The sequence below is a fragment of the Macaca fascicularis genome, chromosome 16 (genome assembly GCF_037993035.2).
Source record: "Macaca fascicularis isolate 582-1 chromosome 16, T2T-MFA8v1.1".
Taxonomy (NCBI): domain Eukaryota; kingdom Metazoa; phylum Chordata; class Mammalia; order Primates; family Cercopithecidae; genus Macaca; species Macaca fascicularis.
In genome coordinates, this window is record NC_088390.1 from 20,033,461 (window position 1) to 20,055,686 (window position 22,226).

The following is a 22,226-nucleotide window of genomic DNA, read 5'->3' on the forward strand; positions in this document are numbered from 1 at the left end:
GGCGCAATCTCAGCTCACTGCAACCTCCACCTCCCATGTTCTAGCAATTCTCCTGCCTTAGCCTCCCAAGTAGCTGGGACTACAGGCGCACCCCACCACGCCTGCCTAATTTTTGCATTTTAGTAGAGACAGGGTTTTGCCATGTTGGCCAGGCTGGTCTCAAACTCCTGACCTCAGGTGATCTGCCCACCTCGGCCTCCCAAAGTGCTGGGACTACAGGTGTGAGCCACTGCACCTGGCCCTTTATGTCCATATGTACTCAATGTTTAGCTCCCACTTATAAGTGAGATGTGGTATTTGGTTTTCTGTTCCTGCGTTAGTTTGCTTAGGATAATGACCTCCAGCTGCATCCTTGTTTATTCTTTTTACGGACATGATTTTTGTTCTTTTTTATGGCTGCGTAATATTCCATGGTGTATATTTACCACATTTTCTTTAACCCACTATTGATGGCTACTTAGGTTGATTTTTTTTTCTACTGTGAAAAGTGCTGCAATGAACATATGAGTGGTAGAACGATTTATTTTTCTTTGGGTAAATACCTAGTCATGGGATTGCTGGGTCACATGTTAGTTCTATTTTTAGTCCTTTGAGAAATCTCCAAATTGCTTTCCACAGGGGCTAAACTAATTTTATTCCCACCAGCAGTGTATAAGCTTTTCTTTTTCTCTGTGGCCTCACTACCATCTGCTATTTTTTGACTTTTTAATAATAGCTACCTGACTAGTGTTAGATGGTATCTCATTGTGGTTTTGATTTGTATTTCTTTGAAGATTAGGGATGATGAGCATTTTTGCATGTTTATTGAATGTTTATATGTCTTCTTTTGAGAGGTGACTGTTCATGTCCTTTGCCTATTTTTTAATGGGGTTATTTGGTTTTTGCTTGTGGATTTAAGTTCTTATGGATTCTGGATATTAGATGCATAGTTTGTGAATATTTCTTCCCATTCTGTAGGTTATTTGTTTACTCTGTTGATAGTTTCTTTTGCTGTGAAGGAGTTCTTTAGTTAGATCCCACTTGTCAATTTTTTAATTTTGTTGCGCTTGCTTTTGGGGACTTAGCCAAAAATTCTTTGCCAAGGCCAATGTTGAAAAATCTGTTTCCTAGGTTTTCTTCTAGGATTTTTATAGTTTGAAGTCTTATATTTAAATCTGTATTCCATTTTAAGTTAATTTTCATATGTAGTGATAGGTAGAGGTCTAGTTTCTATCTTCTGCATATGGTCAGCCAGTCATCCCAGCAGCATTTGCTGAATAGGGAATTCTTTTCCCATTGCTTGTTTTTGTCAAAGATCAGATGATCTCAGGTTTGCAGCTTTATTTCTGGGTACTCTAAGTTGTTCCATTGGTCTATGTGTCTGTTTTTATACCAGTACCATGCTGTTTTGGTTACTGTAGCCTTAGAATATAACATGAACTCAGGCAATGCGAGTCTCCAGCTTTGATCTTCTTACTTAGGATTGTTTTGGCTATTCAGACTTTTTTGGTTCCATATGAATTTTAGAATAGTTTTTTCTAATTCTGTGAAAAATGATATTGGTAGTTTGATAGGAATACCATTGAATCTGTAAAGTGCTTTGGGCAGTATGGCCATTTGAATGATATGATTTTTCCAATCCATGAGCATGGAATGTTTCTTTGTTTATTTGTGTCATCGCTGGTTTCTTTCAGCCTCCTTCCATATATTGTTCAGCTCCAGGTAATATTGTAGGTGCTGGGGATTCCACAGTGAATGAAACAGGCAAAAGTCCCTGCTCTCATGGAACTTACATCCTCATGGGTCCTGGCAGTTAACTGAAATAAAAGGTAACATATATACCACATTTGAAGGGGGTATTGCTGTGGAGAGAAATAAAGCAGGGAAGGAGGATTTGGAAGACCTAGTTTTCTATTATGATGGAGAAATTTCCATTTGTAATGTGATTTCCAGTAAGAATTCTGAAGGGACAGAAAGCCGGGAGGGTAGGTGTGACAGGAAGAATTCTAAAACTAACCCATGACTCTCCCTGTGCAGGAGGCTGAAGACAGAGACTTACTTGAGCTCAGAAGTAAATTCAAGGCCTCAGTGAGCTATGATCACACCACTGCGCTCCAGCCTGGGCAATAGAGACCCTGTCTCTGGAAAAAAAGTGTGCCATGATGATGAATGTCACTTACCATGCATTTTTATGCTTATGCTAAATAGTTGTGAAATAGTGCCAAATTTTTGTAAAGTAAGTTCCTAGAAGTGAATTTGCTTTTGCAAAAGGGTGTGTTACACTTTCCATTTTAATATGTATTCTCAATTGCCTTCCTGTAAGGTTATTTAGTTTATTTAGCTTATACTTCTCTATACAGTGTACAAGATTATACATTCCCAATACTGGATACACCTATTCTTTTGAGCTTTTTCAGCCTAAGAGGAAAAAATGGCATTTCTTTAAATTTTTCATTGCAGATGAAGGTGAAGCACTTTTTATCAACTTGTTAGTCATTTGTATCTTTCTTCTGCGAATTACTAGTACAGTTGCTTTGCTTGCTTTTCTATTTGTGTGTGCATCTTTTTTCCTCAAAATGTGTGATAGATCTTTTTGGTTTTCTTTTGGTTTTTATTTTTATCAAAGCTCTGCATGCCCATAATCAGGTATGCAGAGATCCTGATGAGCAAAGCAGTCAGTCCGGCCTGAGAGCTCTACATCCTGCTCCCCAGAGTCAAGCGTTTTCAAGTCGCCTTGTTGATTTTTTTTTTTGGCATTTACCTCTACGTTGCTAAATAACACGTTTATCAACTGCTATTGCTAGTTTTTCATTTTAGATTTTGTATTTTGATCTCCAACTGTGAAACATGAGAATTTATTTCTTTTTCACCACCCCGCCCCCCCTCCATGCTTCCTGTCTTTGCATTCTCTCATTGTGATTGTGCGTATCTGGAGTTCACATTAAGATGCAGTGAGTGTCATTCATAGATTAGCCATGTAGTAGCATACACTGCTGTGGCTTTTTCTTTTACACAACCTGTTACTTGCCCTACACTGAAAATCATCTTGTTTTTGTCTGTTTACTTAGTTTTCTATGTAAATGACACTCATTCAACCCCAACTCTGTGAGATATCCCCACACATCACAGGGGTCAGGGGTCGCAGCAGTGTCATCCTGAGGAGATCTCTCTGGAGCCTCTGACCTCTTCCATCATGGCCGCCCTCTATGCCTCGTGCACAGATTCCCTGTTAGTTCTTTGCCTCTCTCTTTTTTGATCTTCTGTATCCTACATCCTATTTTTTTCCCCCTTCAGTATCTGCCTGAGAATGGGTTCATAGAAGGTAAAATTTTATGACCTCGCATCTTTGTTTTACCCTGATGCTTGTTGGTTTCCTTGGGTATAAAATTTTAGGTCAGAAACTATTTTCATTCATAATTTTGTGGGCATTGCTCCATTGTCTTCTATTTGCCAGTGTTGCAGCAGGAACAAAATGATTACAGTCTTTCGTGATTTTTTTCCTCGCCAAAAGCTCATCGGAGGTTCTGGTTGTCCCCAGGATTCTAACATTTCAGGGTGACGTGCCTTGCTCTATAGTTTAAGTTTTGTCTTTTCTATCATGCTAGGCACTCACTACACCCTTTCAGTATGGTAATTCATAACTTTATTTTCTGGAATTATTTCGTTGGTAATTTCTTCTACTCTGTTTTCTCTTTCTGGAAGTCCCCCTGGCCTGGCCCCTATCATATTATTTTTTCTCCTATTTTCTATCTCTTTGCATTACAGTTTTGTTTTCTAGGAGGCTTCCCTAACTTTAGTCTTCTAAATTCTATTAAATGCTTAATTTCTGCATTTTTTTGCTTTTGCATCATTTCAATTATTTTTTAATTGTGAAATATACATAACATAAAATTTACCATCTTAACTATTTTTAAATGTACAGTTCAGTATCATTGAGTATATTCACATTATTTTGTAACGAATCTCTAGAACGTTTTCGTTTTGCAAAACCTATATTCTCTACCCATTAAACACTAATCTGACATTTCCCTCTTCCCCCAGTTTCTGGCAGCGGCCATTCTACTTTGTATCACTATGAATTTGACCACTCTAGGTGCCCCATATAAATGGAATCATACAGTATTTGTCCTTTTGTGTCTGGCATATTTCACTTAGCATGATGTCCTCAAGGTTCATCCATGTTATAGCATGTGTCAAAATTTCCTTCCTTTTTAAGACTGAATAAAATTCCATTGATTATATTTGCTATCATATTTTTAACTTCTAGGATTTCTTTTTTGTTCCTTGAAATTTTTTTATACCATCCTGTTCTTGTTTCATAGATATAATGTTACATATGAATTTCACTGAGGATTGTAGGTTGATTTTATCACGAAATCTCTCTACGCAGATTGTTTCCTACAGTCCCTTTGTTCTTTTGGTATCTTTAGGTCCCTGTCTTTATGCTTGAGGTTTGACTGCTCATACTGCTCATACTGAGGTTTGACTGCTTTAGGTGGAGGCTCTGCAAAGCTGACCCCTGCCCGGGCCTGTGTATGAGGCCTGCGACTATGGTCTTCATAGTAGAGAGCTGTTCCCGTGGCATGTCCATGACGAACTCCTGATGTCAGTGTCTTTAGGTCCTTCCTCTTGGGCTCATCCATTCTCCAGAGAAAGGCCTTCCGGTCTCCTGCTGGAGGGCATCAACCTGGCAACCAGGACTGTGGGACCTAATCAGAAAAGAGGCCTGGGGGCCAGGGACAGTGGCTCACCCCTGTAGTCTCAGCACTTTGGGAGGCTGAGGTGGGTGGATTGCTTGAGGCCAGGAGTTCAAGACCAGGCTGGCCAACATGGCAAAACTTCATCTCTACTGAAAACATGAGTGGGGCGTGGTGGTGCACGCCTGTAGTCCCAACTGCTCGGGAGGCTGAGGCATAAGAATCTCTTGAACCTGAGAGGTGGAGGTTGCAGTAAGCCGAGATCATGCCACTGCACTCCAGTCTGGGTGACACAGCGAGACTCTGTTAAAAAAAAAAAAAAAAGAGAAGAGGCCTGGGGGTGGAGAGTGACTACCTCAGCCCTCACCATGTAAATTCACTTAATTCCCTTGTTTTCACTGCATTACTCATGCCTCAACTGCTCACTATCCTCTGGGTGTGCACAGAAGAAACAGCATTTGGAGCTCTGGCTGCTCTGTAAACAGATCTCCAACCCAATCTTCCTGTTTTTAACCACCTTCATCCCCCCACCTGAAGCACCTCTTGACATCAACTTCCTGTGTCTTTGAGGGATTTTCCACCATAAATCAGGTTGGGTCTTTGCCCTTCCTCACTGCTGGCTTGGGATTTAGTTTACTTAGGTCTGTCATGTTAGTTATCTCTTGTCCGTTGGACTTTTCAGCTGCCAACGTTATGTCTTTTTGTTTTCTTTCATGTTCCCTTTTTCCTTGTCAGTTAATGCCTTTGAGGGGGAAATTCCTTTCTGTGGTTTTCTGGGGCTTCATGAGGGAATGAGATTGTGAGTGCGTGAGATTGTGAGTGCGTGGGAGATTGTGAGTGCATGCGTTTCATTGCCATCTGCCTGGAGGCCTTAGAGAGCTTTATTCCTTTCTCCTTAAGGATATTAACAGAGGTTCCAGGTACCCTTTACATGTAGACTATATTATATACAACTACACATACCCTTTTGTTCCTTCTGGAGTGCATTTGTGTTTATTAGGTCGAGTTTTATTTTTCCGCAGATGGCTGGCTGTTTATTTTAGCATCGCTTATTTAATCATCTCTCTCAAACTACCTGATAGACCCAGGTATGAATGGGAACTGAGTGGTGTCTGGACTTGCTGTTCCCTTCTGTGGCTCTGTGGTCTGGCCTCTGCCACAGGTTACTGCCAAGCAGAGAAATGAGAACATGACCTGAATGTGGCACAGCGCCCTGGGTCCCAGGCAGAGTCCCGTGTCAGCCAGCGCTGTGGCATGCGTTGTTGTGATGATTTTAATGACCTGGCATTTTTCATTATTTGATTTATGTTTATTGGTTTTCTAGGTAAACTATTACAAATAACGATAGTTTTGTTTCTTTTTTCTTTTTTTTTGTTGTTGTTGTTGAGAGGTGGTCTCACTCTGTCGCCCAGGCTGGAGTGCGGTGGTGCGATCTTGGCTCACTCCAGACTCCGCCTCCTAGGTTCAAGTGATTCTCCTGCCTCGGCCTCCCGGGTAGCTGGGATTACAGGGGAGTGCCACCACACCCAGCTAATTTTTTGTATTTTTAGTAGAGATGGGGTTTCACCATGTTAGCCAGGATGGTCTTGATCTCCTGACCTTGTGACCCACCTGCCTTGGCCTCCCAAAGTGCTAGGATTGCACACATGAGCTACTGTGCCCGGCCTTGTTTCTTCTTTCTAATATTTATACCTCATGTACTTTTTTTGGTTTATTGCATTCATGAAAGTCCAGGTCACTGTTGAATAATGCTATTGATGGTGGATATTCTTGTTTTATTTTCTGTTAGTAATATCTCACCCAAATAAGATTTAACAATATTATTAAATAATTTAATAATAATTTAATAATCACCTAAATAAGATTTTTGTATTGTTTTGTGATACTCTGTCAACTAAAGGAAGCTTGCATCTGTTTTGAACTTACTGAGGGATGTTTTAAATCCAGAAATAGATACGAATTATATCAAATTCCTTTTTAGCATTTAATGAGCTATCCATATGGTTTCTTCTCTTTTGACCCATTTATATAATTAGTAACATAAATACGTTTACTAGTAGGGAAACATTTGTACATATCTGGGGGCAAAATTCCAACTTGGTCATGGTATGTTGTTATTGGAGGAAACTCTACTTGATTATGGTTATTCTTTAACGTGAGACATATGATTTTTTATGCTCTATTATTGATGAAGAGACATTTGGCTTGTTGTTGCTTGCTTTGGTGTAAATGAAGTTTTGTGTCAATAAGGCCTGTTTTTGTTTTCATTATGATGTTAGTGAGCTCTAAAACCCTGTATCATCTGTAAACAGTAAAAAGTGCAATAGGTATTTATTTTACCACCTTCTGTAGTAGGATTAGTGACATAATTAATTCTAAGCCGATTAGTGACATAATTAATTCTTAGCCAAAGAGAATGTTTTATACTCCAGGTGCAAAACTCTGTCCAATCTGACAAATGAAAACCTGAAAACCCCAAAATGTTGTTGGGTAGAAGTTGGGAAACCTTTCATTTAGGCTTCAGACAATTTTTGTGAAAAGTATAAAAGTGAAGACTTACATTTTCCCTGGAACTGATGCTCTTTTGTTCGGTGAAAGTCCTCTGAAAGGACCTGTTAGTTGCATAGAGGTAAGGCTAGGCCCCCACATGTTCTCAGGGCTCAAGGCCTGAGCAGCCCAAGGCCCATCAGTGGTCGCAGTTACCTCAATGGGAGCTCAAGTGTCCCCTGTCCTCATGTGGCCACTTGATCTGCTGGATTCTGAGTCAAGTATGTTGAAATCTCTTACTCTGACTGTGGTTTGTGTCAAAAGCTTTGATTGCTGAGAGATTATGTTCCAGATATTTTGAACCATACATAAAGGTTCCTTGCTCTATCTTCTTGGTGGTTTTTACCTTTTACTTCAGTTAATCCTTTTGATCTAGAAGCTTACATTTTATATACCAATATTGCTATTCCATTTATGTTTTCTGTGCATTTTATGTTTTGCATTTATGTTATTTGCACAATATATCTTTATACTTTATTTCTTTTCTTCTTTTTTTTTCCTCCCAGAAATGGAGTCTTGCTCTGTTGCCCAGGCTGGAGTGTAGTGGCACAATCATAGGTCACTGTAGCCTCCACCTCCTGGACTCAAGTGATCCTCTTTTCTTAGCCTCCTAAGTAGCTGGGTCTACAGGTACATGACACCACACCTGGCTAATTCTTTTAAAAAATTTTTTAGAGACAGGGTCTTGTTATGTTAGCCAGGCTGGTTTTGAACTCCTGGGCTCAAGAGATCCTCCCACATTAGTCTCCACAGTTAGCTGGGATTACAAGTGTGGAGCCACTTTGCCCAGCTCCTTTATTTTCAGCCTCTCTTAGTTGCTTGTTTCAGGGTTATGTCTCATAAATAGTTTGGCTTTACATGTAATCTGAAAATTCCTCTAACAGGGCAGCTTAGCCTGTTCACATTTTCTTGTGGCTGTATGTGTTTTACCTCCTTCCTCTATCTCACTTTAAATTTAGTAGACTTCTCTTGCTGGCTTCCTTCTTACTAATTCCCAGGCACCTAGCAGTGTGGTAAGGTGTGTGAGTTGAAGAGGTGGGAAAACCCTGGCCTGAGACTCTGAGGGGTCATCACAGTGGAATAATCATAAAGTTTAAAGCTAGAGTCTGTTTTTATTAAACTGAAGCAGAATCATAGGTCTTTTCCAATCCAACACATTTTTTAAAATGTAGAGCTACAGAGCCAGCTGCATTAGTGAGAAACAGCCCCATCGGCCCCTTTGGGGTCAAAAGTCAGAATTAGAGGCAGGGCCTAGGCCCAGGTGCTCTTGCCAGGGCTGCTCTCTGGGGTAGAATGGACGAAGAGCAGTGGGCAAGGGCCGAGTCCACTGGCCCTGTCACCAGGGGAGCTTCCCAAAGTCAGGGCCATACCTGGGAGCAAGAAGGACTCCAAAGACCTGCAGCAGATCTGGAGCACTGTGAGCTGGAGGAGTCGGGCTCAGATAGCAGCCTACAAGTGTGAGCGTGGTGAGAAAGCAAGGTGGACGGAGAGGGAAAAGGTGGCTCTCAGGGATCCAGACCAGTGTCTCGTGGCATCTGATGCCTAGTCACCAGCACGTGTGGGGACGTGCCTGGACCTGTGGGCTGATGCTTCGGCACAACTGAGCCTCACAGCACCAGGCTGCCCCTGGACAGAAACAAGCACGTGACCAAGCAGAACTCCTTAGAAGCCGTTTAAAGGGATAACTGGAAACTGTCCGTCCTAATTGGGCAAGATTGCTTACCAATTTGCGAAGTAGGGCGTATGCTTAAAGTACTTTTAAAACTTTTTTTTAAAATGATGCTGCTAAATGAAAGTATGTGTAATTTCACAGGGAGGATCCGTTTTGCCAAATGAAGTTCACTTAGCTCCTTTTATTGGTGCTTTGGGGAAGAGGGGGCATGGTCTGTCCCTTTAGCCTTGTTGTTCTTGATCTGGTTTTTCTTTTTTTCTTTTTTATTGTGAAATACACATAACATGAAATTTATCATTTTAACTATTTTAAGTGTACAGTTCAGGGGCATGAAGCACGTTCACATGGTTGTGCAGCCATCACTACTTTCTATTTCCAAAATGTTTTCATCATCCCAAACTGAGCTCTGTATGCTTTAAACACTGGGTAGGGGACTCCCTATTTCCCACCCTCAGCCCCTAACCACTGTTCTGCTTTGTCTCTGAATTCACCCATTCTGGCCACCTCGTAGACGTGGACTCACACAGCATGTGCCCTTTAGTGAGGGGCTGATTTCACTCAGCACAACGTCCTCAGACCCGTTTGTGTTGTGGCGTGTGTCAGCCACGCTGCTTCTGCATCCATCTGTCCACCTTCTCCTGTCCATAGCCCCCACCCCATCTTGGGTCAGGAGATGTGATTTTCCTTGTGTCTTCCAGAACCACAGCCAAGAAACCGCCTGCCACCATGGCTTGAAAACCCTTACCGACTCTGTAGCCAGCGAAGTTAGACCCATATTCCTGACCTGTGTGTAATGACCGGTTTTTTTAAATGGGAGTACTTAGCTGTTTTATTTGTCCTCCCTTTTCTCAGAGGTATGGAACATAGCTCCCCTCCCCACCCTCACCACACCTACCTGAAAAACGGGAAGATTAGATCCTCCATGTCCTTAAGGAAAAAAAGAGAGTGTTTTGGTTGCCAGCAGTTTGGGCTCCAGGCTTCTGTAAGTCATCAAGGTCCACATCGGAGAATTAGAAGCAAGAAGGTAACAGAGGCAGAGGATAGGAGCAGAGGCTTAGGCGGAGAGAGAGCAGAGGCTAGCGCCCTTGGTTGTGGTGGGCTGGGGACTGAGAGGTGCACCTGGGAAGACCAGAAACTCAGCCACCCTGCAGGCTAAGGGCCCACATCCTGCCTCTTCTGACCTGCCAAATTCCTACAACATGCAGAAGAAAGTGAGGGAACTAATAAGGTGAGCTTATTAATCTGGTTAAAGGTTCTTGGCTGGGCACAGTAGCTCACACCTGTAATCTCAACACTTTGGGAGGTTGACGCAGGAAGATCACTTGAAGTAGAAGTGATCCACTTCCGCTGGAAGTTTGAGGCTGCAGTGAGCTGTGACTGCACCACTGCATTCCAGCCTGGGTGACAGAGTGAGACCCTGTCTCTCTCTCTCTCTTTTTTTTTTTTTAAAGGTTCTTACCATGAGTTAGCCTCGTCTTCTGACTTTCCCAGGTTATTTGAAGGAAGCATCTGCATCAAAACTGCCAATTTACACTTTAAAAAAATTATATATAAATGTTAGATCTGTCTTGCCAGCTTCAGGAAGGAAAAACAGATTTTCAAAATAAAATATTGTAAGAATGTGTCCTCCTCCTGGGGACTGAGGGTGATTTAAGTCCCTTTGTCTTCTTTCCTCCCATGGGCCGTCTGTCCCCAGCTGAGGGCCTCCATAGGTCAAGTATGCCAGCAGCTGCTGCCCAACACCAAAGCCATCATCTTGTCACCATTCAGAAAAAGGAGGCCTTGATTTTTGCTGCTGTTCCCTCTCCATCCCCCAGGACAGTATGTGAGTCTGTTTAGATAATCACAGTCCCAGGTGAATCTGCACTGAGCATTTTTTCCATTCTCTTACTCATGAAATGTTCATTTGGGAAAAAGAAGTAATTTCATGGCAAGACACTTATGATTTCACAGGCTGAATTCAGTCTTTCTGAGGGTAGGAGGTTAATGGGGTTGAAGATTACCTCCCTTCCCTTCCCTTCCCTTCTCCTTCCCTTCCCCTTCCCTTTCCCTCCCCTTGGCTAACTCATGGTAAGAAGTCATATTCTTTCTTTTCTTTCTTTCTCTTTTTCTTTGATGGAGTTTCTCTCTTGTTGCCAAGGCTGGATGGCAATGGCACGATCTCAGCTCACTGCAACCTCTGCCACCCAGGTTCAAGCGATTCTCGTGCCTCAGCCTCCCAAGTAGCTGGGATTACAGGCATGCACCACCATGCCCAGGTAATTTTGTATTTTTGGTAGAGACAGGGTTTCTCCGTGTTGGTCAGGCTGATCTCGAACTCCCGATCCGCCTGCCTCGGCCTCCCAAAATGTTGGGATTATAGGTGTGAGCCACTGCCCCTGGCCTTGAAGGTTACTTTTCTTGTGTAATCCTAACTTGATCTTGGAACAAAATTCCTGAGAGTTAATTCTTCAGTTATTGCATATTATTTTCTTAGTACGGTTCTAATTCTGCTGACTACAGAGTCAGAAAGGGTTTTAAAACCATGGTGACAGGTAGTTTCCCAGCCAGAGCTGTGGTTCTGGAAGACATGAGGAAGACCACAACTCCTGAACCAGGATGGGAGTTGGGGTATGGAGAGGAGAAGGTAGACAGATGGATGCAGATGCAGAGTGGCTGACACACGCTGCAACAAAGATGGGTCTGAGGATGCTGCACTGAGCGAAATCAGCCCATCACCAAAGGGCCCATACTGTGTGGTGGAGGGGCATAGTCACATGTGTGTCGTTGGGAGGCAGAGTCTAAGGTAGAAGAACCTCTTTGAGGGCAATTTGACAGAATCCGTCAAAATGGGTTCCACCTGTTGCAGAGAGGTGCGTGGCAGGATAATTATTGCAGTAGTGTTTGTGATAACAGAAAACTGGAAACAACCTAAACGGGCTGCTGTCTGCATCCATGTGATGGACCTGCATGTGTCGTCAGAGAATGAAGTAGCGAATGGTGATGGAAGTAAAGCTAGCAGTGACGAAATATTTACCACATGACTGACATTGTCTAAGTGCATCTAATCTTGACCACAATTCCATGAGTTAGGCATTTTATATCCATATTACAAATATGAAACTAAGGCAGCAAGAGGCTTCATGACTGCTCAGAGTCACATTCTAGTAAGGGACAGAGCTGGGACTGAACTCCTGCTGTTGGGCCCAGCATCCAGTCCCTTGGTCTCTACACTGAAACTCTTCCTCCAGATGTCATGAAGGATCTAGCTCTGTATCTCTTGGTAAAGGTGCAGAACATGCTGCCATCTGCATAAAAGAGAGAAATACACATGCACGTTTGGGTAAGTGCAGGGCAGCACTGTCCTATAGAACCTTCTGTGATGACGGGAATGTTCTAGATCTGTGCTGGTCAACCCTGTAGCCTCAGGTGGCTGCTGAGCACTTAAAAGATGCCTGATGTGACTGAGTAGTGGAATTTTCATTTTATTTAATTTTAACTAATTTAAATAGCCACATGTGGCTGGTGGCTGTCGTATGGGGCAATGCAAGGTGGAATATAGACAGACGGATGTTAAAGAAAAGATAACCGGATTTTGTGGTTTGCAAACCGTACTTTTAAAAAAGCTTCTGCAGATACATCATTGGAAAAACGGGTTTCATAACTGTTTATTTCAGAACCACTAATTTAATCTAGCCACTTCATTTGAGAGACGAGGACACATAAGGCAGAAAAGTCGAGTCACCTTCCTGAAATCACACTCAGCTGCTTTAGTGCGAGGAGGGAGGAGCTGGTCACAGTTTGGTTTGGTTTGGTTTGTTCCTCTTTAGAGCAATGGACATTCTGGTTTGCCAGGGGCTTCATTCAATTTGATGTCGGCTCAGTTCTTAGCATGGCCAGTAGGTTCCTGGAAATGGCAGCTTTGGGTGAAACCACGTGCCATAAGCCATGGGAACTCAACTCTGGCTCGTATCAGTTAGCCTACGGGGAAACTGGTTTTGTCATACAGCGTATCACCATTTCACTTAATGTTACAGTGTCCAAGAACCTCTCAACAACATTAAGTGAGGACTTACTATAAAAGAAAGAAAGAACCAGACTTTTGTCTCCTGGGCTCCCAGAACTCCATGAGGAGTCTTGTAGTGGCTCGCCCTTTCCTGAAGCCCCAGAGTTCATCCTGCCTCCTGCACACCCCAGGCTCAGGCTGTCCTGCCTGCCTGCACTACAGCATGGGTGAACCACGGTAGGACCATGCTTCCCCGCGGGTGTACTCCTCAGCTCCTCACGCATGGATGGCTTTGGAAATGTTTGTGTGGACTCTACTCCCAGCCCTGAGGGCCGAACAGCTGGTGAGTCGTGTAGGTGGCTCATGAGAAGATTTCTCCAGCATTTCCTTGAGGGAGCTGCTGGACACAGGTAAACACTCAGCAAGGAGCAGGATGGGGCTTCAGGGGGCTGCCAGTCCATTGAGCCTGGGTGACTCCAGGAGGAGAGGAGCCAGCAGAGCTGTGCATAACCATGAACTTTTTTAGAAGCAGCAAGCAAGGAGGAAGAGTGGAATTAATGAAAATGAGGTAGCCAACTTAACAGAAAGGCAGAAGAGGAAAGGAGGGGAAGAAAATTCCAGGAAAGTGTTTCCCCAGAGGCTTGGGCATGGTTCTGGGGACAGAAGATGGCAGGGAATCATCTGAGATCCGAGCTGAGGGCACAGAGAAGACCTGCTCCCAGGACGCCGAGGAAGAACTGGGAGGCCCCTGCTGAGCCGGGGGGCTTCGCCTGCCTTCGGGCGCTGTATGAGGCTAGCGCTGCCAGTGGAGCTGCTGGTGGGCTGGAGGAAGTAGACCCAGCCAGGGGGCAGGAGGTGTCGGCTGCAGGCCTGTGCTTGCAAGGCAACCAGACCCTGTGTCACGATGCCAAAGCCAGGGAACCTCGGGAAGGAAATGCCGTGGGTGGGGACTCCTGAGTGTCCAGTGAAAATGGAGGAAGCAAGAAAGACAGAGCCCCAGCCACTCCTGAGATGTGTATCTTCTGTGATTCTGTCTCCAGGGAGAGACTGTGCAGCATCCACCTTAACATCTCTGGCACAGAGCTGTTCTCCTGCCATGGGAAGGCTCTCGCCCACAGAGGAGTAAAGGGAAGGGCGCTGCTTCCTGGACCAGCTCACCGTGGCAGCTGTCTACACTTTGCCAGTCTCAAACCCTCAGTGCCTTCAGTGTGGATACAAGAGTGAGAGGAATGTTTAAAAAGCAAATTATTCCAAATTTAAATCTCTAAATTTAATGCAGTTCCAATTAAAATCCCAACAGACTTTCTTTATTCTTGAACTTAACAAAATAATTAAAAATTCACCTGGAAGAATAAGCAAATAAGAAGAGCCAAGAAAGTTTGGAGAAAGAGTGCTGGTGAAAGTGAGTTGCCCTGCCTGACTGGAAAGGTGCTGTGAAGCCGCGGCAGAGGAGGCCCCTTCACACGTCATTCCGCCTACCCTAGCGTTGCAGAAGCGAAGACACAGTGGAAACAGCCATGAGCAGAGCCCCTGCAGCTCATGTTTCAGAGTAGTAATGACATTGAATTGAGTGGGTTGAGGAGGTCTGCATTTTTTTTAATCTTAAAAGATAAGCAGAAGTTGTCAGATTTGATCTGGGAGATAATGAGCCATATAAAATCTAAAGTAGAAAAATGAATGATTGGCTGGGTGTGTGCGGTGGCTCACGCCTGTAATCTCAGCACTTTCAGAGGCCGAGGCAGGAGGATTGCTTGACCTCAGGAGTTCAAGACCAGCCTGGGCAACATAGTGAGACCCCATCTCTAAGAAAAGATGAAAAAAAAAATTAGCCAGGCTTGGTGGCTTTCACCTGTAGTCCCAGCTACTCGGGAGGCTGAGGTGGGAGGATCACTTGAGCACAGGAGATTGAGGCTACAGTGAGCCCTGATCCACTGTACTCCAACCTGGGCAACAGAGCCAGATCCTGTCTCAGAAAAACAAACAAACAAAAACGATTAAAGCAATAATATGAACAGGAGCAGGAATGGAAAGGTGTTCCAAGGAATCCCAGAGTTATTTGCTTGAGGGACAAAAGGTAGCTTTTCGCTGCCACAGAGGTGTGGCTCACCCTTTGCAGCAAATATAAAAGAAGTCATGTCAGGTGTTCTGATTATCTGTAGCTGTAGAGCAAACCACCGCGAAACACAGTAGATTACAGTAACATCTTCATTAACCTTATGAATTAAGAGTCTTTAATTTTTGCCAGTTTGAGGAGTGAAAATGATGTTTTACCATTTTTATTTTCTGGTAAGACTGAGCAACTTTTCATACATTTCAGACTATTTGTGTTTCCTCTTCAGTACGTTACAGATTCATTCTCTGCTAATTTTTACTTGAGTTATTTGTCTTTTTTTTTGAGACAAAGTCTTGCTCTGTCACCCTGGCTAGAGTGCAGTGACACGATGTTGGCTCACCTCTGCTTCCTGGGCTCAAGCAGTCCTCCCACCTCAGCCTCCCAAGTAGCTAGGACTACAGGTGCACGCCACCACATTTGGCTAATTTTTGTATTTTTTGGTAGAGATGAGGTTTCACCATGTTTCCCAGGCTGTTCTCAAACTCCTGGCCTTGAGCAATCCACTTGCCTCAGCCTCTCAAAGTGCTAGGATTATAGACATGAGCTACCATGTCTGTCTTCTTTCTTACTGGTTACATTAGTCATTTGCTATACATATATCGGTTTTAATTTTGTCACACAGAAACTTTTTTTAGTTAGATTTCTCAATCCTTTCCTTTATGCTTTTGCATTTTGTGCCTTAAATGGCTTTCTTTCCCCAGGATTATAAGCCTATTCTTTTATATTTTCTTTTAATGTTGTAATTTTGGTTTTTAAGCTTAGCTATTTGGACCTCATCTCTAGGAAACAAGCAGATGGGACTAATCCCTGAGAGAAGGGAAACTCCTGCAGTGATGGATGGCCAGCCCACTAGCTCTCTGCCTGGGAATAAATCCACCTCCCAGTGCAGGGAGCTGGCCTCTGAGTGCAGCACAGCAGCCTCACTGGCTCAGGAGGCGGCGATCAGAGAGGGCAGCTGAAGCCGCCCATTTTATGGAATGGGGCACCAGAAAGGAGGACGCTATGAAGAGAGGGGGCCCAGGAGTCTATGTGCAGGTCTCCACGAGTCCATGGCCAAGGGTTGTGCTCTCTGTGTGCAGGTTGAGGCCACTCGAGGTTTACCAGATAGTCTGAGATCAGAACAGATGCACTAAAATTGGATGTGTGTGTACACTTGTCCCAGGTAAGGACCGAACACTGAATGCACAGCAGGGAAGGAGCACAGGCTGCATTTGCTGAGATTTCACATGAAATCTTATGTGTGCATTTGCTTTGTATTCTCTCTCACCAGACCTTCAAAGTAAGTGTGGTGCTCCCTGGGCTCTTACTGCACATGCTGAGCTCCAGTGAGGAGTGAGCTGCTTTTATCCTCTGTGATCTATAAATTGTTACACTTTCCCCATAGTAAAAACTCAATCTGATTCCACAGCTGTGATAATAAAAACTGATTGGGAAAACCCCAGAGAGATTCAGGATGAAAGTGAGGCTGTTTAGATCATCATGAGCCTGAGACAGCTGGTTCCTGCAAGAATGAATGTACAGCATTTTCTAATCAGTCTCCTGCCTTTTTCCCAAGAAGCTTTGCTTTTTTTCTTTTTGACTTTTGGACTTAGTGTACACAGAGTCAGTTCATTCATAGACACCTCATGGAGGCAACTAGAGGTCCTTGGTGAAGGTAAAGAAATACTGGGAATGCAGCCACAGAATCCAGCAGTGTCCTCGATTGAATTTAGCACAGTACACAATTCAGTGTGTGCCCTGCAGCTTCTCCCCCCAGTGATTGATGTCTTTACCAAATGTTAATAACCAAGGTAAGGCAAGTAACCAGGCAACCAAGGCAAGCGAAACATCTTTAAGAAGCAAATGCCATGGGCTGTGCAGTTTTGCTTTGCCCTGTCCTGCTGCGTTATTCATGAGTGTTGTGTCTACATTCCCCCGTCTGGAACTTTAGTACAACCTCAACACTCTGGGAAGATATTCATGGATATGCACTAAAATTAGGATTTTACCTTCCCGTGTGCAATTCAATATCATCATTTTTCTCAAATGACTTTTGTTCCATTGAGGTGGACAAAATTCTGTATCTTACAATTTTTTTTTCCCTAAACTGTCCTGGAGACCTAACCAATTTTGGAGATGGTTGGACTGTTACCCTTTTATTAAACATCTAAGACTTTCATCAAAAAGTTCCATATTCCACTCAGAAATATCTCTAAGGTACCTATATCCTAGGAAAAGTTAATTTTCTATTAGTAACTAGCATTTCCCTGGGTAAAAATAATCAGCGAGTTTCTTTCTGTTTTTGCTCCACTTTTTCCTTCCCAAAAATCTTGTACATAAATTCCAAATGTTAGTGTTCAGAGTGGACACCACACTCTAGCCCCTTAAGACAATCAAGGTCCTTTCCTCCTTGTTTCCTTCCTCCCTCCCTGCCCTCCTGCCCTCCCTCCTTCCCTCCCTCTCCCCTTCCCTCCCTTTCTTCCTCCCCTTTTTTTTTTTTTTTGATAGGGTCTCGCTCTACCACCCAGGCTGGAGTGAAGTGATTTGATCATGGCTCACTGCAGCCCCAACCTCCCCAGGCTCAAGTGATTCTCATGCCTCAGCCTTCCCAGTAGCTGGGATTATAGGTGTGCACGATCATGCCTGGCTAATTGTTCACATTTTTTGTAGAGACAGGTTCACGCCATGTTGCCCAGGCTAGTCTTGAACTCCTGGGCTCAAGCAGCTCCTGCCTCAGCCTCCCAAAGTGCTGGGATTTGTGAGTCATCACACATGACCTCCTTTTTAATTGAGGTATAACTTACATATGTGCATGGAGATGTTCACGAAGTGACCCAGGTCTAGAAGGCACAGCATTCAGCCCCCCAGAATCCTCTTCATGTTCCCTTGGTTACCAGCTTCTACTCAAGGGCATTGATGATGCTAGTCCATTTTATTCAGGGATTAATATCAAAGAAAATACCTGAAGATACAGCCTATAGAATGCCTGCTTGGCTGTTTTTCATTTTCTTCTCTTTATTCTTTTGATGAACCCCTGAGTCTCAGATAAGTGGTCTTTGGGAAAAGTCCTTACCATATTAACATCCTCAGGGTGGTCTGTCTGTCTTCTTAGTTTTGGCTTCTTCTGTGAGCATTGAGGACTGTTGCCCAGCAGCTCAGCCAGATTTCACCTCCCTCTACTCTAAGGCCTGAACCAGCTCTAGTCATCCCTTTGCCAAAAATGAGACTTTTCACCTCCATCCAGGGGCAGGTCCTGGAGCGAGTTCTCAGCTTGCTCCCTGGGGTGCCCAGGACTTGCCCAGCCACCTGTGCCCAACAAACTGCTGTTTTTCTGCCTGGTACCCGGTACATTGGCCCTGCCCACATGAGTCCCTTGCTGCCATAGCTTCCTTGACCCCTCTGGTCACTGCAGTGGGACTGGATCTTAACCCACCTACCTGGGACCCACAGACCCTGCCTAGCTCCTGGCTGCCCAGGGCTGGATGCTTTTCTAGTCCAGGAAACCAACCCCCAAGAGACTGGTGAATGATGGCATGATCCCATCACTGCTGCCTGCCTCTTCCCTCCAACTCCCACGAACTGGCCCCCAGGTCCCAGGCTGCAAGAGCTCCTAGAGACTGTGCTAGCCCCAAGGAAGTCCTGGCTCCTGGAGGACTGACCCCCTTCCACTCCATTAGGCCATCAGCTGCCGTCCTCAGCCTTCCCTGCCTCCCCTGGGCTCTGCTGATGAGGGTGCAGCACACCGCGTAGCTCATAGCCTCTGTACGTGGTCTGTAAGGGAACAGTAATTTAAGTGATATGGCTTTTCCAGAATGAACTGAGAGCTCTGATGAAGCATAACTCAATTCATCCCTTTTCTGCAAGTCATCTTCCATCCATGTGGAAAGTGTGAATGATACCAGCTGTGCCGCACTGATATTGACCCCCTCGTTCCTGAAAATACACCTTAGAGCTCACGAAAGCACACTCCAGTGACTGGAAAGGAAGTCACTTTTGTCTTAAGAACAGCAGCGGAGCAGCCTCTGAGATGCACAGGGCTCTACAGGTTGCTGCTTGGCCTTACCTCTGAGGTTTCCTAAGTGCACACAGCTTTTTTTTTTTGTTTTATTTCTGAGAAATTTAATTATTATAGTTTTTTTTTAAATCAAGTTTTATTTTAAAGTTTCAGGGTACATGTGCAGGATGTGCAGGTTTGGTACATAGGTGTGCCATGGTGGTTTGCTGCACAGATCAATCCATCACCTAGGTATTAAGCTCAGCATACATTGGTGATTCTTCCTGATGTTCTCCCTCCCCCACCCCCAACAGGCCTCAGTGTGTGTTGTTTCCCTCCAAGTGTCCATGTATTCTCATTGTTCACCTTCCACTTAGAAGTGAGAACATACTTTGTTTGGTTTTCTGTTTTCTGCACTAGTTTGCTGAGGAAAGGGGCTTCCAGCTCCATCCATGTCCCTGCAAAGGACAGGATCTTGTTTTTCTGTGGCTGCATAGTGTGGTGTATATGTACCACATTTTCTTTATTCAGTCTATCACTAATGGGAATTTGGGTTGGTTCCTTGACTTTGCTATTGTGAATGGTGCTGCAGTGGACATAACGTGTGCATGTATCTTTATGACAGAAGGATTTATATTCCTTTGGGTATATACCCACTGATAGGATTGCTGGGTCAAATTGTTTTTCTTCTAGATCTTCGAGGACTACAAGGAACTTACACAAATTTACAAGAAAAAAACAACATCCCCGTTAAAAAGTGGGCAAAGGACATGAACAGACACTTCTCAGAAAAAGATATTTATGTAGCCAACAAACATGAAAAAAACCTCAACATCACTGATCGTTAGAGAAATAAATGCAAAGCAAAACCACAGTGAGATACCATCTCACACCAGCCAGAATGGCAATTATTAAAAAGTCAAGAAACAACAGATGCTGGCAAGGTTATGGAGAAAAATGAACAGTTTTTTTTTTTTTTTTTTTTTTTTTTGAGATAGTATATTAGTCCATTTTCATGCTATTGATAAAGACATACCTGAGACTGGGAAGAAAAAGAAGATTAATTGGATTTACAGTTCCACATTGCTGGGGAGGCCTCAGAATCATGGCAGGAGGCGAAAGGCACTCCTTTCTTTCTTTTTTTTGAGACGGAGTCTCACTCTGTTGCCCAGGCTGGAGTGCAGTGGTGTGATCTCAGCTCACTGCACCCTCTGCCCCCTGGGTTCAAGCGATTCTCCTGGCTCGGCCTCCTCAGTAGCTGGGATTACAAGCGCCTGCCACCATGCCCAGCTAAGTTTTATATTTTTAGTAGAGACGGGGTTTCACCATCTTGGCCAGGCTGGTCTTGAACTCCTGACCTCGTGATCCACCCGCCTCAACCTCCCAAAGTGCTGGGATTACAGGCATGAGCCACTGTGCCCGGCCGAAAGGCACTCCTTACATGGTGGTGGCAGCAAGAGAAAAAGAGGAAAGAAGCAAAAATGGAAACCCCTGAGAAACTCATGAGATCTTGTGAGACTCATTCACTATCACGAGAATAGCACGAGAAAGACTGACCCCCATGATTCAGTTACCTCCCCCTGGGTCCCTCCCACAATACTTGGGAATTCTGGGAAATACAATTAAAGTTGAGATTTGGGTGGGGATACAGCCAGACCATATCAGATGGAGTCTTGCTCTGATGTCCAGGCTGGAGTGCAGGGGCACCGTCTCAGCTCACTGCAACCTCCGCCTCTCGGGTTCAAGTGATGCTCCTGCCTCAGCCTCCCAAGCAGCTGGGACTACAGATGCACACCACCATGCGTGGCTAATTTTTTGTATTTTTAGTAGAGATGGGGTTTCACCATGTTGGCCAGGCTGGTCTCAAACTCCTGGCCTCATGTGATCCATCCACCTACGCCTCCCTAAAAGTGCTGGGATTACAGGCATGAGCTACTGTGCCAGGCCAAAAAAGGAACACTTTTATACTGCTGGTGGGAATGTAAATTAGTTCAACCATTGTGGATGACAGTGCACATGGCTTTGAATTGTCCCTCAGCTGCACTGAACTGGGAGTTGCTGGCGCTCCTGATGCTCAGCTAGAATTAGAGATGATTTCAGATGGCAACTAGGGGACTCGGTTGGGGTTGTTGCACTCTGAGATGAAAGGGAATGTCTTTAGGGGTATAACGTTCTTGGAGCGAGTGTTATGTCACAAACCATAGTTGGGTGGCCTCCACCTCTGCCAATGTCAGCAATAAAAAGTCTGAGGCAGGGAAACCTTGTTTATAGGAAGGAAGAGTGTTTCCTGACCATAGGCTTGGGCTTGTCTACCTGACTAGACTTGGACTTTTTGTAATAATGATTTTTTAAGGTAGTACACGTCCTCCTTTTTCCTTTGTCGTTTCTGTGTGGTCTCACTGCTGCAGTGCCAGGGTCTGCATTCAAATATGGCCGAGCCCCCAGCACAGCCACCAGTGCAGTCTGTCCTAAGGCACTGGGCTCTCAGAGCTCTCCTGCGGGTTTTAGTCATTTTGTTTGGTTTTTCAACCATGGCTTTGATCTTGCCAGACTTTAGTCTCAACCTATGACCCATTTATAGTTACAGATCAAGAACCAGTGCTCACTTTGGCAGCATACATACCAAAATGGGGATGATACAGAGAAGACTGGCAGGTTCCCTGCGCAAGGAAAACAAACAAATAACTTTTTTTGTTTTCAAGAGAGTCTCACTGTGTCCCCCAGGCTGGTGTGATCATGGCTCACTGCCACCTTGAATTCCTGGGCTCCGGTGATTCTCCCACCTCAGCTTCCCAAGTAGCTGCAACTACAGACATGCACCATCACACTTGCCTGATTTTTATTTTTATTTATTTTATGTTTATTTTTTTGGGACAGGGTCTCACTCTGTTGTGCTGGCTGGAGTGCTGTGGCATGATCTCTGCTCACTGCAACCTCTACCTCCTGAGTTCAAGCAAATCTCCCCCCTCAGCCTCCCGAGTAGCTGGGATTACAGGCACACACCACCATTCCCGGCTAATTTTTGAATTTTTTTTGGTAGATAAGAGGTTTCACCATGTTGGCCAGGCTGGTCTCGAACTCCTAACCTCAAGTGATCTGTCTACCTTGGCCTCCCAAAGTGCTGGGCCACCACTCTGAGCCCAAAAAACTATTCTTGACAGTGTTAACTAGCATATAGGCGCCTTTTTGGTTGTGGGAGATGGTGGCATTGTTGAGCTTTTGGATCCATCTGACCTCTCAAATGCTTCTGAAGATTTTGC

The 22,226-nt window shown here is 44.3% G+C and overlaps 1 protein-coding gene and 1 pseudogene across 14 annotated transcripts in view; both read left to right on the forward strand.

Moving 5' to 3' along the window:
• Positions 1–22,226, forward strand: part of SPECC1 (sperm antigen with calponin homology and coiled-coil domains 1) — a 317,948-nt gene that overhangs the window by 266,816 nt on the left and 28,906 nt on the right. The window lies entirely within an intron of this gene.
• LOC123569588 (U6 spliceosomal RNA) lies at positions 21,565–21,665 on the forward strand (annotated as a pseudogene).